The sequence below is a fragment of the Pleurodeles waltl genome, chromosome 2_2 (genome assembly GCF_031143425.1).
Source record: "Pleurodeles waltl isolate 20211129_DDA chromosome 2_2, aPleWal1.hap1.20221129, whole genome shotgun sequence".
NCBI lineage: Eukaryota > Metazoa > Chordata > Amphibia > Caudata > Salamandridae > Pleurodeles > Pleurodeles waltl.
In genome coordinates, this window is record NC_090439.1 from 507,038,188 (window position 1) to 507,053,782 (window position 15,595).

The window sequence follows — 15,595 nt, forward strand, 5'->3', positions numbered from 1 at the left end:
GAGGGGTCTGGAGCACTCTCAGAGTGCAACCACCAACTTAACGCCCCAAGCCACGCCCCATCAATCATTTATTTTTAAAAGCAGCACCTTTTACTTTCATGGACATGGACTGTCTTTGAATAAAAGGTTTCTCTTCTTTGAATGAAAATGCAGGGATGGAAGTCTGCTGTTCTTTGCTGACCTCTATCCCTGTATTTGCAGCAATCCAATGAGGACAGCAATTTGCAGTCTGCCTATTTATAGGGCACATTGCAAATTGCATTCCCATTCACAAACCAGTCAGTGTACTAATTGCACATCCCGATCCCTTGTACATCAGGCCCAAAGTTTGCTTTGAACTATGAAGGTCTCTGCACTACAGCTAGGTCCCTGACATAGGAGCTGTGGTGGCAGGGCTTAAAGACTCCTATAAGGAGATGTATGACTAGAACTAATGAGGAAGTAAGTACTATTTCAATGTCCTCTTATCTGGTCTCTTTCCTTCCTAGTGGGATGTGCCAAAGCTTAAAGAAAACTCAGTCATTGATTTTCCAGACAAATCACAAAATCACATGAATAACTGCAAGTGACTGCAAAACTACGGGACCTTTTGTATCCAAGTTTCATATTTCAATTGCTGTGTCATCTCCAACCTGAAGTCAACAGTCTCTTACAAAGGTATGCATGGGTTGCTGTGTTGCAAAGTCCTGCACTAGGACTCACTCTGTGCCTCAATCCAGGATGTCCCCATCCATCTAGTGGAGCAACTCTAAACACCAACTAAAAGGGGAAACTTAGCCAAAGGTTAGTCTAAAAGACTAATTCAATTTATTTGGCCACGGTAAACAGTAGACCTCTCGTATCCCTACCATGAAGACTCAAAACATAGCAATTAGCTATCTGACTGTCAGAAAGATGGTGATCTTCCCACTCACTGAACCATAACTTCTCTGAAGATAGAGAAGAAAAAATATAGAAGGACAGCTTCTTAACACCTATGAAACATTGAACATATACTGGGCTGAAGATCAGGATCTGGACACAAATGTAGTGCTTCATATGTACACACCGTTAACGTTCCAATACCTGCCAGTAATTCCATTACTTGGAGTGCTTTCTTCTACGTTAGTTATTACAGATCTGAGATGGTCACCTGTCCAGCCAGACTCTGTTGACTTATTTTCTTTTCCTAATGAAAAATAGCCACACCCTCACCCTCCATGGGGCGTGTATAGCAAGCATGTACTAAGAAGACATACTGTGATGTACACAAGCCACCAAACTGTCCAGATTCAATGATCAAAAGGGAGGGTGTGTCGAGTTAATGACAGTAATGAGGAAGCATGCACTTACAGGTAAGTAAATGAAGCATTATCTCCTCACCCACTTTCTTGTTACAGTCATTACAGATCTGAGGAAGAATACCAAGGCAACCAATGAGAAGAGCCAACAAGATATTGTAATGAAAAGGCACTCAGAGACCAAGAGGCATATTTATAAGCCCCTGGCACCACCTTGCTCCACATTAGCATAATTTTTCTTTTTTATGCTAATGTGGACAAACAAGGCCAAAATCCTCTCGCCATATTTACAAACTGGTGCAATGCATGCATTGCACCACTTTGTAACCCTTTGCGCTACATTATGCCTGCACCAGGCATAATGTAGAAAAAGGGAGCGTTCCCCTTTTATTGAGGCCGACAAATGGCGCAAGGAAATGTAACAGATTTCCTTGCTTCATTTTTTACGGCACTTTGAACGCCTTCTCAGAGCAGGCGTTAAAAGGGGTTTTCCATTATTTATAATGGGCCCCTATGTACTCTGCAGGGGTAGCTCCAATATTTTGGTGCTACCCCTGCAGAGTACTTCAATAGCGTCAATAAAAATTATGCTATAGCCCCAGCCCAACTTGGAAGAAATCTCCATGCCAGCCCTATTATACTCCTCGAAGGACAGCACTGTCACAACCTTTAACTGAGACTCTTAAATCAGAAAATAAGAATGAAAAGTTGAGAGGATCTGCCATAATTCAAATCTGTGATATAGAGGGCGCACACAGATATTCAGACTAGACAATAACTCATTAGTTTACAGCAGTGGCATGTGCAAATATATGGTGCACTTAGAAATAAGTGGAACCCAAACACAAAGCACTATATATAATATTTTCTCATTTTAATGTGTCGTTTCTGCAAAGTGGACATGGTAAATGTCATTAGTGCCCTGCATTTGTACCATTTACTCTGCAGTAACATTACTCCTTTCCTCCCAAAGCAAACACTCCACCTTCTCTGTTATCTCCCTCGACCTTTGTACCTATTTGTTCATGTATGAACAACGAAATGTTTTTTTTCTGCAAAAAATGATTGGCTTTTTAAGTTGTTGTTTGAACTGGATGAGGAAAGGGCATACCATGTCACACTTGGAAAACTGTACACATACTTGTGTTCTGTAGGAAAAACCAACCATTCCTCTTCTCCCAGCAAGCAGCCACCAAAAACGGCTCTCACTGGCTTTTGTAAAGTAGCTCTACTGCTTGTCAGCTCCAGTGCAGGTCCCTGCCTAGCGTGAGTGTCAGGCCAATTAGCCCCGGCTGCAACATCTTACTGGGGTTCCGGGCGAGAGAAACAACAGAGCCTCCCTCCTGCAACTGAATAAACAAATGAGGTCCTCTCTTGACTCTCGTTGACAAGAGAAACTGCTGAAACTACAAAGCCTCACAAATGGCAGCCTGAGTCCGGTGGCAAAGTAGGTATAGAGGCCACAGCATCTTGTGAAGTGGACCAACAATCAAGATTAGGGACCAGAATGCTGCAAAACAGCGACAAGACTAGACAAAGGTCATTCAGAAAAAGACCCTATACCACGTTAAAGATAACACCCCCATGGGATAAGAAGCAAAGAGAACCACAAAGCGAAAACACCACCATACAGGAAAATCCCATGAACAGCGTGGCTGTATGACACGCCCCCAAACGCCCCCAACTAAAGGCCGAAGGAATTACATTCAGGAAACCCACCTCCAAAGTTGGACGAAAAGCATCCTGAAAGTAAATAAGGTGTGGAACCCTAAACCAAAAACTAATGGACAATGCATCAAGCTGATTACCTACAGTTGAAACCTGGCGCAATGAACCACGGCTCCCAGAAGCTCGAAGTACCAACGCCTGCGGTACCACCTATTCTTCGGTCGCATCAAGCATGTAGGAGGAGAGCAATCTCAGGGGATGACGGGCCCCTTCCCTAAAATATTTACGGATATCTAAGCGGAAATAGGAGGGAAAACAGAACATGTGGTAGCGGTACTAGCATGTCCACCCTGCACAGACAGTGTAACAAACGCCCACGCACCCTACACCCAAGTCCAGGAATAGAAGAAGATATATATCTGAGCATTCCCTTGATTTGCGATTTGAACCAGATTGCAAAACCACCAACTAAGTCATAGCCCTGCTGAGATCGGCTCTGAAGTCCCAGAAGTACTAAAAACCCTCCTGAAGTAACAGTGTCCACACCATGGAAGTACCTAGTGTCAGGGCCAGCGAGTGTCTCATACCAAATGGCAAGAAGGGTATGGGAGGTTCCAGACACAAATTGCAGCAATCAAAACTGTAGAGCAAACCTCCAACAAAGACAACTCAGCTGGAATGGGAGAAAAATGTAAGTACTACTTAAAGAAGAACCAATCACCACAAGAGAGTATGGTGCACAAACAGCATGTAAGAACCCCTTTTCAGAGGGCCACAGGGTACGCGGGGGTTACTGGGCCCAGCCATTGTGGTTGAGGCCCTTCAGCCCTGATGTCCCAGGGCCTGGCCTATTATGGATCCTGAGCAACTTGGCCAAGTTCCCTTTCAGGGTGGGAAGTGTAGATAGCTGTGCACAAGCAATCAAAGGCTCCCTCATGGTGGGAAGTGTAGATACAGATTAGACTCATAGCTGAAAGAGCGCACAGCAGTATCAGTAAACCAATTTCCAGTTAAATACTTATTTCTATAATAAAAATAAACAATTTATTTTTAATTGTATGCATTCAATGACAGATTACACATTCATAAGCAATAACACAGTTACCCTTGAGGTCTGGGCTCTAGTGTTTCACTGGCAAATTCCTGTCCCACTTGCTCCTTGTAGTGTGTTTGTGGTTATTTCCCATTCACTGGTGGCCGCATCCAGGGCATGGTCACTAACAGACTTTAACTCAAAAGTCCACTCCGACCCTTAGAAAATAGTCAAGAGTATCTTTTGTGCCACAGTGCCCTTAGAGCCAGTCTGCTGGGGCCCGGTAGCTCCATAACCCATCTTACCACTGCAGCAACAAAGAAGCATGCAGCATCTCAGTGGGTACCCTATCTGTGGGCACTTGCAAGGTTCCAGTCCTGCTTCGTGAGTCCGTCTGCACATGGGAGGTACAGCTGCACTAGTAAACCACAGGCTGTCCCGGAGCTTATGCAGCCCACTCCAGCAAGAATCAGAGGCGTTCCAGAGCTATTCCTGCATGGTAAGTTATGTGTTCCCCAACAGGAGAGGAGTTTGATTATGATGCTTCAGATCTGTGCTCCAGTGATGTGGTAATGCACTAATATTGTTTCCCCTCAGTCCACAGGGGCAGGTCGGGCACAATCCTCAATGCTTCACTTGACCCATGGGTCAGACAGCTGTACCGTTCTTGGGTGACTGCCTGATCCTCACATTAAATACTGGCAGCCCATCCTGGCATACTGGGTTGCCGCAACACTTCCACTTGAGGTGCAGGCCCTCACCGCATGGCAGACTGTACCACAGTGGCCCTGGCTGGCATACAGGGTCATCGGTAAGGTCCTGCACAGGAATCATCCATGGTTGGCAGCAATAACTTCCGGCATACAAGGTCACCGCAACAATGCTGTTTAGGCTCTCCCCACAGAGCATGCAGCTGACAGCTTTCTCCACGGCAGCTCTCTCCTTTTGTTTTGCAATTCTTTATTATAGAAATTCAATAGTACACACGAAAACTGTACAGGTTAAAGGGTATATAAAAGCCTCTCACAATGGCCAAAACCCATTTCTTGCACATGAAAGTCCAGCATGTGAGATTAATAATTGTCCAATCCTGCGGAAGAGAAACGATGCTTAGAACGGGTAGGTGTAGGGGAGGAGAGAAAGAGGGGAGACGAAGATAGGGGTAGGGGTTCAGAGTCGGGGAGATGCAGTAGGGTTAAACATTATACTGTTGCGGGCTGGGGGAAGCGTATTTCTTCGTGTAGGGCATGGCGCCCCAAAGACCGACATGTCTGAGTGCTCTAGTTTGGTGTGGCCTATATGTACTTCGTATGGCCTTATGGGCAGGAGGCCTGATCGTGATGTCCGATGTCCGGTAACGGAACATCCCCTGGGTAGTAGTCCATGAGCAAGCTGTCCATCCTGGCTATCAGGTGTGACGCTAAGTATTGCCAGTCGAGGTAAAGTTTAGAGCTTTGGTGGGGGGTGCTGGTCAGTGAGAGGTGTAGTCCACAGCAGTAGGTAGCAACAGGCCATGTCCTCTAACTGGTGAGGTGAGGGGTTTCCGCAATGAGGCTGCTGAAGGATCTGTGGTGGGTGGATAAGGGCGGGTAAGAAGAGGAGAAGGTGAGGAGGTGAAAAGAAGAGGATAGGGAAGAAAGGAGGGGGGGGGAAGGAGGGCAAAGGGAGTTAAAAGGTGGGTGGGAGGGGGTTTAAGGAAAGAGATAGGAGGGGTAAAAGGCGGGAAAGCACAGGGGGCACTATCGCAAGTCAGAGGGTAGGGGGTATGTTGAGGCTATGAATGAAGTTCAGCAGTGCTTTGCGTGGATGAGGGAGAAGGGCAATAGACGGTGAAGGAGTTATGGTACTTCTGCTAGGAAGGGGGACCACACCTGGGTGAATAAAGCTGCCTGATCCTGTAGGTTGTAGATAAAATGTTCATGGGTGGCTATTCATATCATAGCCGTCATCCATTCTTCCGGGGTTGGGGAGTCCGTTGACCTCCAGTGCCAGAAGATGCATATCTTAGCTGTTGCGAGCGCCTTATGTAACAGTCTTTGTTGCGGTCATGATAGAGTAGGGAAGGGGCCCGTGCCATGTAGGAGGGTGGTCGAGGGAGTGATTGGTGACTGAAGTGGCATGGAGTCTTTAAGGATGGAACTTACTGTTTCCCATAGGGGTATGGCTGAGGGACATTCACATATAATATGGAGTGGATCGCATCGAGTCGTCGAGCATCGCCAGCATTTTGCATGTGGGACTCCAGTACCAATCATGAAATATCTTAAAGAGACAGAATTTCAGTCAGGCTTCCCTGGTTCCCCTGTCTATGGCATCTAGTATATCTGTCCAGTCTTCCATTAAATAGTCTGTCTTTAAACGGGCCTGCCATTTAGAGCGTAACGTTTCGAGGAGGGGTTGCGAGTGAAGGTGACGCGTTAGCACATGATATAGGCCTGCCATTACACCTTTATGGCGACCCCACGTTTTTAAACAAGTAACCACTGGGGGTGGCCTTGAGTTCCCAAAGTGCAGCGCCCATTGTTTGTCAGAGACAGCGTTTGAGTTGGAGATAACGCCATTCCTGCCTCATGTGGAGACTGTATTCCACTTGTAGGCTAGCAAATGACTGGAGTGATCCCTCGTCGACAACCTGAGCCAAGCATGCAATGCCCGCCTGGCTCCACTGTGACCAATTAAGGGTAGCTCCCCCGATCTGTAAGTTATTATTACCCCAAGAGGGGGCTTGAGTATGTAAGAAGGGATGTATACCGAGTAGACGGTGTGCTCTGCGTCAGGCTGCACGCATTGCTGAGAGCATCGGGTTGGCTGATTGGGACTGTGTAGGATACTTACAGTATAGGCCATTTAGACCTCCAGAATGGGAAAGTAGGAGTTTCTCCATAGCTACCCATTGTGGTTGTTCCGGGTTCCCAGGTAACATGTATGCCAATTGTGATAAATGGAGAGCCAGAGAGTAATGCTCGATGGAAGGGAGTCCCAAGCCCCCACTAGATCGACGTGCCATTAGCTTCGCCAGTGTCAGTCGTGGATGTGTGGAGCCCCACACGAAGGCTCTCAGTGCTGCGTCTATTTGTCTGAGGGTCAAAAGGACAACTTCTAGTGGGGTAATGCTTAGAACGTAGGTAAAAATCAGAACGTGACCATTCTCACTGCCTGTACCCTGCCCCACATGGAGAGGCTAATTCCATACGCGCTATAAGGGGGACCAGGTTATCTGGCACCATACGTTCTAAACCCCGGTTTACAAATATTCCCAGATACTTGAGGCAGGTCGGGGTCCACCGTAACTGATAGCCATGCAATGCGGCTCTTGTCGTCGTGAATGAGAGACGGAACGCTTCGCTCTTGTCCAAGTTCACACAGTAACTAGAGTGTAATGCAAATCCATCTATGATCTGCAGTAAAGCCAACAGGGATCTCGTCAAATCAGTTATAGTGAATAACACATCATCCACATATAAGTATACTGTGGAGGTTCCACCCTTCAGGGGTATACCCATGATCTGTGGGAATTGACGAATGGTAGCCGCAAGAGGCTCCATTGCCAGTAAGAACAGGAACGGCGATAGAGGACATCCCTGCCTTGTCCCTCTTTGTATTGAAAAGGGGTCTGATAGAAAGCCCCCACAATTGACTTGAGCTGTGGGGTGGTCATAGAGCAGACGAATCTTGGCAACGAATTGGTCTCCCAATCCCAATTTTGACAGGGTGGCGAAGAGATAGGGCCATGCTATCCGGTCAAACGCTTTCTCAGCGTCTAGGGACAGGGCAAGAGCCTCCCCCGGGATGGTCTTAGCTTCCCACAGGGTATGACCAAGAGTGCAGAGATGATTCCGAGAGGACCGTCCCGGCACGAAGCCCACCTGACTGCAACGTATCAAGGATGGGATGACTTTATGCAGGTGGGCCTCCAGGAGACCGGCAAGTAGTTTAATATCCCTGTTCAGTAGAGATATGGGGCGGTAGCTGCCGCATAGGAGAGGGTTCTGTCCTGGTTTGTATATGACAGCTATTGTTGCTCTATTGGACATTGCGCCCAAAGAACCTTCTCGGCATGCCTCATTAAGTGCGTCATAAACAGCACCAATCGCCTGGTCACCAGCCCGTTTGTAAAATTCTGCAGGGAAACCGTCCTCCCCGTGCCCTTTGTGATAAGGGAGATTGGAAATGGCTTGTTCTATTTCAGTCCTACCGAGTTCTCCATTTAGAAAACAACAACCTTCAGCCAAAAGGCACGGCAGAGCTGTGTTGTTTAGGAAGGCTCTTATGTGGGCGGGGTCAGACATTGGTTTCGGGGTATACAGATGTTGGTAGAAAGCTGCAAATTTGTTTACAATGTCGTGTGGTCGAGTGAGTATCTCACCATTCGCGGACGTGACGGCCGGTATGGCCGGTATAGCTAGGGGAGCTTCCCTTTGTCTAAGCTCCGCTGCTAGTAGCCGGCCAGCCTTCTCCTCTTGTTCATAGTGTCTGCCCTGCAGGGGTTGTAACGTGTATTCAGCTTGGGATGTGTAAAGTTCGTTATGCGCCATACGGGTGCGTTCCAGAGAGCAGCGCGTGCCCAGAGATGGCTTGATGGCATACTGTCTCGTTAGATGTCTTATATCTTCCTCTAGGGCCGTTTGGCGAGCTTTCCTGTCTCTGTTGTCGATAGCCGCATCTCGCATCATTTGTCCTCTTAGTGTGGCCTTCGCCGCAGCCCACAAAACACTCTTGGAGCTGACAGTGCAGACATTTTCCCTCATGTAAGTGGACACATGGTTCTGCAGGTGGATCTTGCCCTGGGTGGTTCTATAGCGAGGAACCGCAAAGCGCCAGGGCTTGCTGTCAGGAGACGTCAAACCCGACCGTACTAATAGTTGAATCAGGGAGTGGTCCAATAGGCCACAGTGCATTATACTGGTATCTTGTATTAGGGCCACAGTATTGTGCGACACCAAGAAAAAGTCCATTCGGGACTGAGTACTATGTACAGGCGACAGGAAAGTGTATTCCTTGTCGATTGAGTATGTAAGCCTTCAACAAACTGCCAGCCCCACATCGGCCATCACATCAGTTAGGAGAGCTCTGTCATGGTTATTGCTAATATCGAGAGGACCTGTCCTGTCCAATACCGGGTCTCGTGCCAGGTTCCATTCCCTCCTATGATGTTACGAGTAACTCCCATTTCAGGCAGAAGACAGTTGAGTTGTAAAAGGAACCCTCTTTTAAGGCCAGTTGGAGCGTATATGGAGCCCACGCAAATTGGTGAGTCTCCCAGCTTCAGCTTGGCAAACACGTATCTCCCCTCTTGATCCACCCACGTTTTGATAACAGTAATGGGTAGTGTCTTGTGTAACAGGATTACAACCCTGCATTTCCGTGGAGCACCACCTCCCGCCTCTTGAGGTCGAGGGCAACAGCTAAAGAGTACCTTCCCCACCCAGTCCCTACGTAGTTTGCTGGATTTTGTGCTATCCAGATGTGTCTCCTGGATAAGAGCTATATCAGCCCATTTGGACTGGAGGTAGGATAGTATTTTCTTCCGTTTCACAAAATGTGTCAGGCCGTGGACATTCCAGGAGACGATACGTAAAGGAAAAGCCGCAGTAAAAGTTAGGCCTGGAAATTATGGTAGAGCTAGGAGGAGCTGTTAGGGTGAGAGGGGGGGAGGGAGGCGTCGTTTAGGACAACGGGACTATCAAGGTGGGTTAAAGAAGAAGAGGAGGGGGAGGAGGGTGACAAGCATTAGATGTCCCCCTGTGGGGGAGGGAAAGTGAGGGAATAGATGGGGGAGAGAGGGGAGGAGGCAGGGAGGGGCGATGGGTGAGGGTGGGATTGGGAGAAGAGAGGAGAAGGAGAAAGAAAAGGCAAAAAGCAAAAAGCAAAAAGTGGGGGAGATGCAGAGGATAGGCAGGGGATAGAGTGGAAGGAAGTAGAGAAAGAGAGGAGAGTTAGTTAGCTGATGGTAGGAGTATAGGACCGAAACTCCAAGTGGCCGGATCTGTGGACTGTGGGTTCGAATCTATGGGCTCCCCGCTTAGCCATATGGGCCCCGGTCAGGAGCAGGATTCCCAGGGCCCGTCTCCATGGGGGACGGAAAAGAGCAGACCTCGGGAGTAGGCGGGATCACTGAGGGCTGCAGGGGAGCGCGGCGACTGAGAGAGGGGGGAGGAGAGCCACTGTGATGAGCAATTATCGATATGTTTATTGCCTAGGCAGAAATTGGGGTGGGGGGTGAGGAGGTCATGCGACAATCCCATGGATATGAGGGTATAATCCGGTCACGTTGGACAGTGATATCTCTGGTTCGTGAGTCTCCGATCATATTACTGATCATCCTGTGTCCCAGTCATTCATGGGTCCTTGATCGTGATGCATCATGTCAAAGGGAGTTACTCGTCCCAAGTGTTAAAGTCCGATGGTTGGGCCATAGTGTTCTCCCACTGTATTCACGGCATGGGTTAAAGGGGTTAACTGGTCAGCGGTCTCTCCCACTAAGATTGGAGTGAGAGGGGAGGAGGGAGGAGGGGGGGGTGGCAGAGTCTCAGTTGAATGGTTCTGGGAGGTGTAGAGGTGAAACAACGGCACAAAAGGAGCAATAAACAATAAACAACAAGAGGCAATGCTTGTGTTTGTGTATACCTCGTCGACATGTAAGGCGCAATCAAAACTAAAACCATAACTAAATGTTAAGTGCTACACATTTAAAGTATGATGTAGAGTGCCAGAAGGATTGTGATTATAAACATTATAACTTCAGCCCACAGGCAGGTACTCAACTGTCTGCCGACCTATTAACGATCTCTCCGGGTACTCAACACGTCTCTGGGCTCTTCAGGTCCTCACAGCATGACTGCATTTGCAGGTGAGTGCAGGTGAGTTCAAGTGAGTTCAGGTTCAGGTTCAGGGAGGGGCCAGCATGGGTTTCAGGGGGGAGCAAGATTTGTCTCTGTACAAAAGCTGTGTGTGGAGCACCACTGCTTGCAGAACCTGTACCCTTGCGTCATGGGTCTTCGCAAATTTATCCAGGTCTCTACCTCTGAGGCAGTGGTCGGGTTCGAATCGGTCTGGCCCTTCCTGGTTGATTGTTGGAGGCGAGGTGCTTTGGTTGTCGCTGGATGGCCGCAGAGGGCGATCTGAGGTCGCTGTGTCCATAGACTGGGTTGTAGGCCATCCAAGAAATTTTGCTGGTCTTCTGGGTCATAGACGTCCTTGGATACTCCATTCTTGGTGACCCACAGTCTCGCTGGTTCGAACAGGCCATATTTTACTTCCAATTGTCTCATTTTGGGCCTGAGTGCTAGGAACCCCTTCTGGCGTTGTTGGTTTCTCTGGAGAAATTAGCCGTTATGCAGATCTCGTAGCTGTCCATTTTGAAGGCTCCGTGTGCTTGTGCCGTTGAGAGGAGTTGGCGGGCCTGTCCATGTCTCAAGAGACAGGTGATGATCGGGCGAGGTTTGGAGGTTCGTTCTTTTCTCTTTGGACCCAGACGTTGTGCCCGCTGGAATTCCAAAGGCGGGTCAAAGGCGATTTTGGTCAGTTTTGGGAGGACGGAACTGAGGAAAGAGGAAGTGTCTGTTCATTCTGCGTGTTCTGGAATTCCAAAAAGACGGATATTATCTCTCTGGCTTCTGTCCTCTAGGTCTGTGAGTTTCCTACGGAGAAGCAAGAGTTCCTGATCTTTGACTAAGGCCTTGTGAAAATGGTCCTCCATGGTCACCATTTGGTGTTCCAGTCCTGTTACTCAAGTCTGAAATCCTGCTATTTCGGAGCGCATTGATTCGGTCTTCAGTGTCAGTGAGGTTATAGCTGTATCCATAACTTCAAGTCTGCGGCTGACCGCTGTGATCTCCTGTAGTATGCGGTCCATTGTTGTTACTTGCTCCGAGTCATTCAAATCTTGGGGCTGTATGGGCGAGGAAGCAGGTTTGTTAAGCTGGAGGGCCTCTGAAAAAAGTAGCTGTCGTGATGGTTTGCCTGAGGATTTACTTGCCGTTTTCCCACTGGGCATCGCAGGACTTTGGTTGTGGGGTGGCCCTCAGGGCTGGAGGTTGGAGGCCCAGTTTTTGGTCCAAGGCTGGTTGGAGTGTGTGAGAGAGGAAGAGATTCCAATACGGGGTCTCTCTCCAAGACCATGTTTGTGCAGCCTACCTGTGTTAGCAGGGGGCAGGAGTCCCCGGTAAGGGCAGTGCACCTAGGTGTACTATGGACGCCCCTACGATACTGGGGACATAGCGACCAAACAGGCAAGCAGGCGCAGTTGGAGGCGACCAAGTTCTGGGCATTGGTACCCCTGTCCGTCTCCCGCTCTTCCTCCGATCCATCGCGTCAAAGCATTGGCACTGCGCCCTACAGGGCATTAAGGGAAGGGGGGCAGGAGGGAGGGTGTAACTGCGATCCTCTGTTGTTGATGTCTCTGTGGTCCATTTGGATGGTGGACATCAGTCCTACATTGAGGTGAGAGGGCTAAAGAACACAGGAGCTTCCAATTTATGTAGTGGAACGGGGAGGTGAAGGGCTCCACTCACCGCAGCTGCAGAATGTTATCAGGGGGGTAGGCCTTGTCTGATCACACCTGTCTTTGTGTGTCCTCCCGGTCCCGGGGCTCTACTTCTGCGTCCCCTCATGTCCCGCTCCTGGGGTAATGTGTTGGGTCTTCCGCGCCCCACCATCTCTCCGAAGCCGCAGCTGAGCTCGCAGGCCCGGGGGTGGCCAGGTGGGCAATGTTGGGACCGGTATTCCGTTACCGCGCAGCCCCTCATCCGCTGGCAAGCGCACTCCGCACTTGAAATGTATTTAGACCGGTTTTCCTCCAGGGAGCGCTTATCTCCTCGCCTCCTCCCCGCCCCGACCAGATACCCCTCTCACCCTGCTCAGGTTCTCAGGTGGCAGCCTGTGGCAAAAGGCTCCGAGGCGCGGGCACAAAACACCTTGTCCTTTTCTTCCGGCGCCTCCCTCCTGTGCCCCCGGCCTGCTCTAGCAGCCATGCCCGCCCCGTTCTTACTGTGGGCTGCGGCTCGCTGGTCCCCAGCAGGCCCTCTCTACGCCTTTCTCCCCTGGCTCAAGGCCGCATGCCCCGACTGCGGCTCTGCACATGACGTCTTCCAACATTGAAGGGGGGGACTCCCGGGTCAAAATGTGAGGGTGTGCAGCACCCGGAGTGCCCCACGTCACCAACCAGACCCCAAAGCCTTGCAGAGCTCCCAAACTAGGTGGCCATCTTTACCCTTGACCAGACCTCGCCCCTGGCAGCTCTCTCCTGGCACTTGGGTGTCACCAACTTAGATCTGCACATGGGTAATGACCCAATAGATGCAGCAGCCATCTCCCCACACCTTGCATTGAAATTCCTCTTGACAGGGCTCCCCACTGGACCTCGCTCCTTCCAACCCTCTCCTCTTACTCATAGGGCACACTAGTCTTGGCAAGTAGGTAGGCACTGGTGCTCTAAACTCCACAGCAGGTGGTCTTGGTCTCTCTGGGTGATGTCCCCTAACCCAGCAGGGACACTAACAGGCCTTGGTGCCTAGCTCTGGTCACAGGCAGAAGTCTTGCAGATCTTCCCTCCTCACACAGCCCATCTGGCTGCTTAGCAGATGACAATTTGTACGTTCGGAACCTCTCCTTCTTATAGTCCATTTCAGACACAAATTTGATTTAGGATTTGGGTATTTGAAGTTTTATGTTGGGTTTCTGCTCTTTTGAAGTGCACACTTCTCCTCTCATTCTTCTTCTTGATAGGCCATCTGTCACAACAGTAAAGACTCTGAAGTGGATAGTCCCAAAACACGAGCCATGGGAGTGACTAGAGTTCACACCTAGTGTCAATCACAATGATATGTGCATCAACAGGTTAATCCCAGGCTCCCAACTCTACTCTTTATGATTATCAGCCCCATCTCCGTCCTGAGATGTGACCAGGCCTCTTCCATGTGATCTCTCACTGAATCAAAGAGAACCCTTTGAAGTTCTCCAGTTTGTCCCACTCAGCTCACAGGAATGCAGCAACATTCAAATCTGTCTGGGGGTATTCCTCTACCTCCTCTACCTCCTCATGTTTTCAACAGGCAGGCCTGGGCTTCCCAAATGGGACCCAGTGTCCTCGGTGTAAAGTACCATTAGAGGCACACTTGCACTCAGTATGCAAACAGCACACCCACTGTCCTCCAAGTATTGTGCCACATCAGGCACACATACATTCAGCGCACACATTCACTGTGCGAGCACTGCTCAGTACTGTTGCCTTTCTATTTTGTATCACTTTCAGGCACACATACAGCAAGCATACACATTCACCTTGCGTATGCTGCACAACACTAAACTCTTCACTTGATGTACTTCTTGCAGGTACACATGCACCCAGTACATGCACTCACCATGCACGCACTGCACAACATTACATCTCCCATGTAAGATACTACTCATAGGTACACATTCACCCAGTACATGCACTCACCATGCATTCACTCAACAGTACTGCTGTAACCCTGTACTGTACTCTTCCCAGGCACATAAACAACCAATGAAGAGTCACCACTCTTGCATTGCACAGCACTTTGCATCTAACTAATGTAGGCCAAAGGGCAAATTAAGCACACAGCAGCAGAACAGTAAAAATGTGGGTGACTATTACAGTCCTGCTCAAGCCAGGTAAGGACCCTACACACTGCTCCTCATATTGACCAGTCTTGTTACTGAATGTCAATGCAAACATTTTTATTTCCATACTAGTGGCATGACTTGCCCCCTATATGCAGAAACTGGTGGACCCAGATCAAGCAGGGTTTATAACTGAGAGGGGTTGCAGTGATAACACTTTGGGCCACATGTACGAAGCTTTTTTTATTGTCGCAAACAGCCCAATTCACAGAATTGGGCCATTTGCGACGAGAAAATAGCTTTTTCCTATGCACAAACCCAATTTTGCAATTCGGTAATCACATTACTGAATCGCAAAAAGAGTTTGTGAGTCGCGTTTAGTTAGGGGCGTTCCCTTCCTAACTGTGAGTCGCAGTCCGATGTATGATTGTTTTGTGACCGCAAATGTGGTCACAAAACAATTGCAGTTAGCACCAGTTTCAAATTGGGGCTAATCCATTTGCAAAATGCATGCCTTTGTGAATGCATGCGAAAAACATTTTTTCAGAGCAGGCAGTGGTCCCAAGGACCACTGCCTGCTCTGAAAAAATTAAAAGAAATCTTTTCATTTTTGTTGTCAAAATGCATTCCGTTTTTCTTTAAGCAAAATAGGCTGCATTAAAAAAAAAATATTGCTTTATTTAAAAGGAGTCGCAGACATGGTGGTCTGCTGACCCCAGCAGGCCACCGTCCCTGGGAGAGCCGCCATTCCCAATGGGGTTGCAAATTGCGACCTACCTCATGAATGTTCATGATGTAGTTCATTTGCGACCTCACTGGGAATCATAAACAGTGTCATTGACACTGTTGTATGTCAGGTTTGATCTTCGGACATGTGGCCCTAAATGCCTTCGCACCTTCTAGATAAAACCCAACACTCTCAAGTACCAGCACTTCTAATGTCAGTCGATGTTGGGAAAGAGTTTGACCGGGTACACTGGCTCTATCTGCAATTGGCATGCCAAAGGTGGGCTTGGTCAGTAGTTCAGAC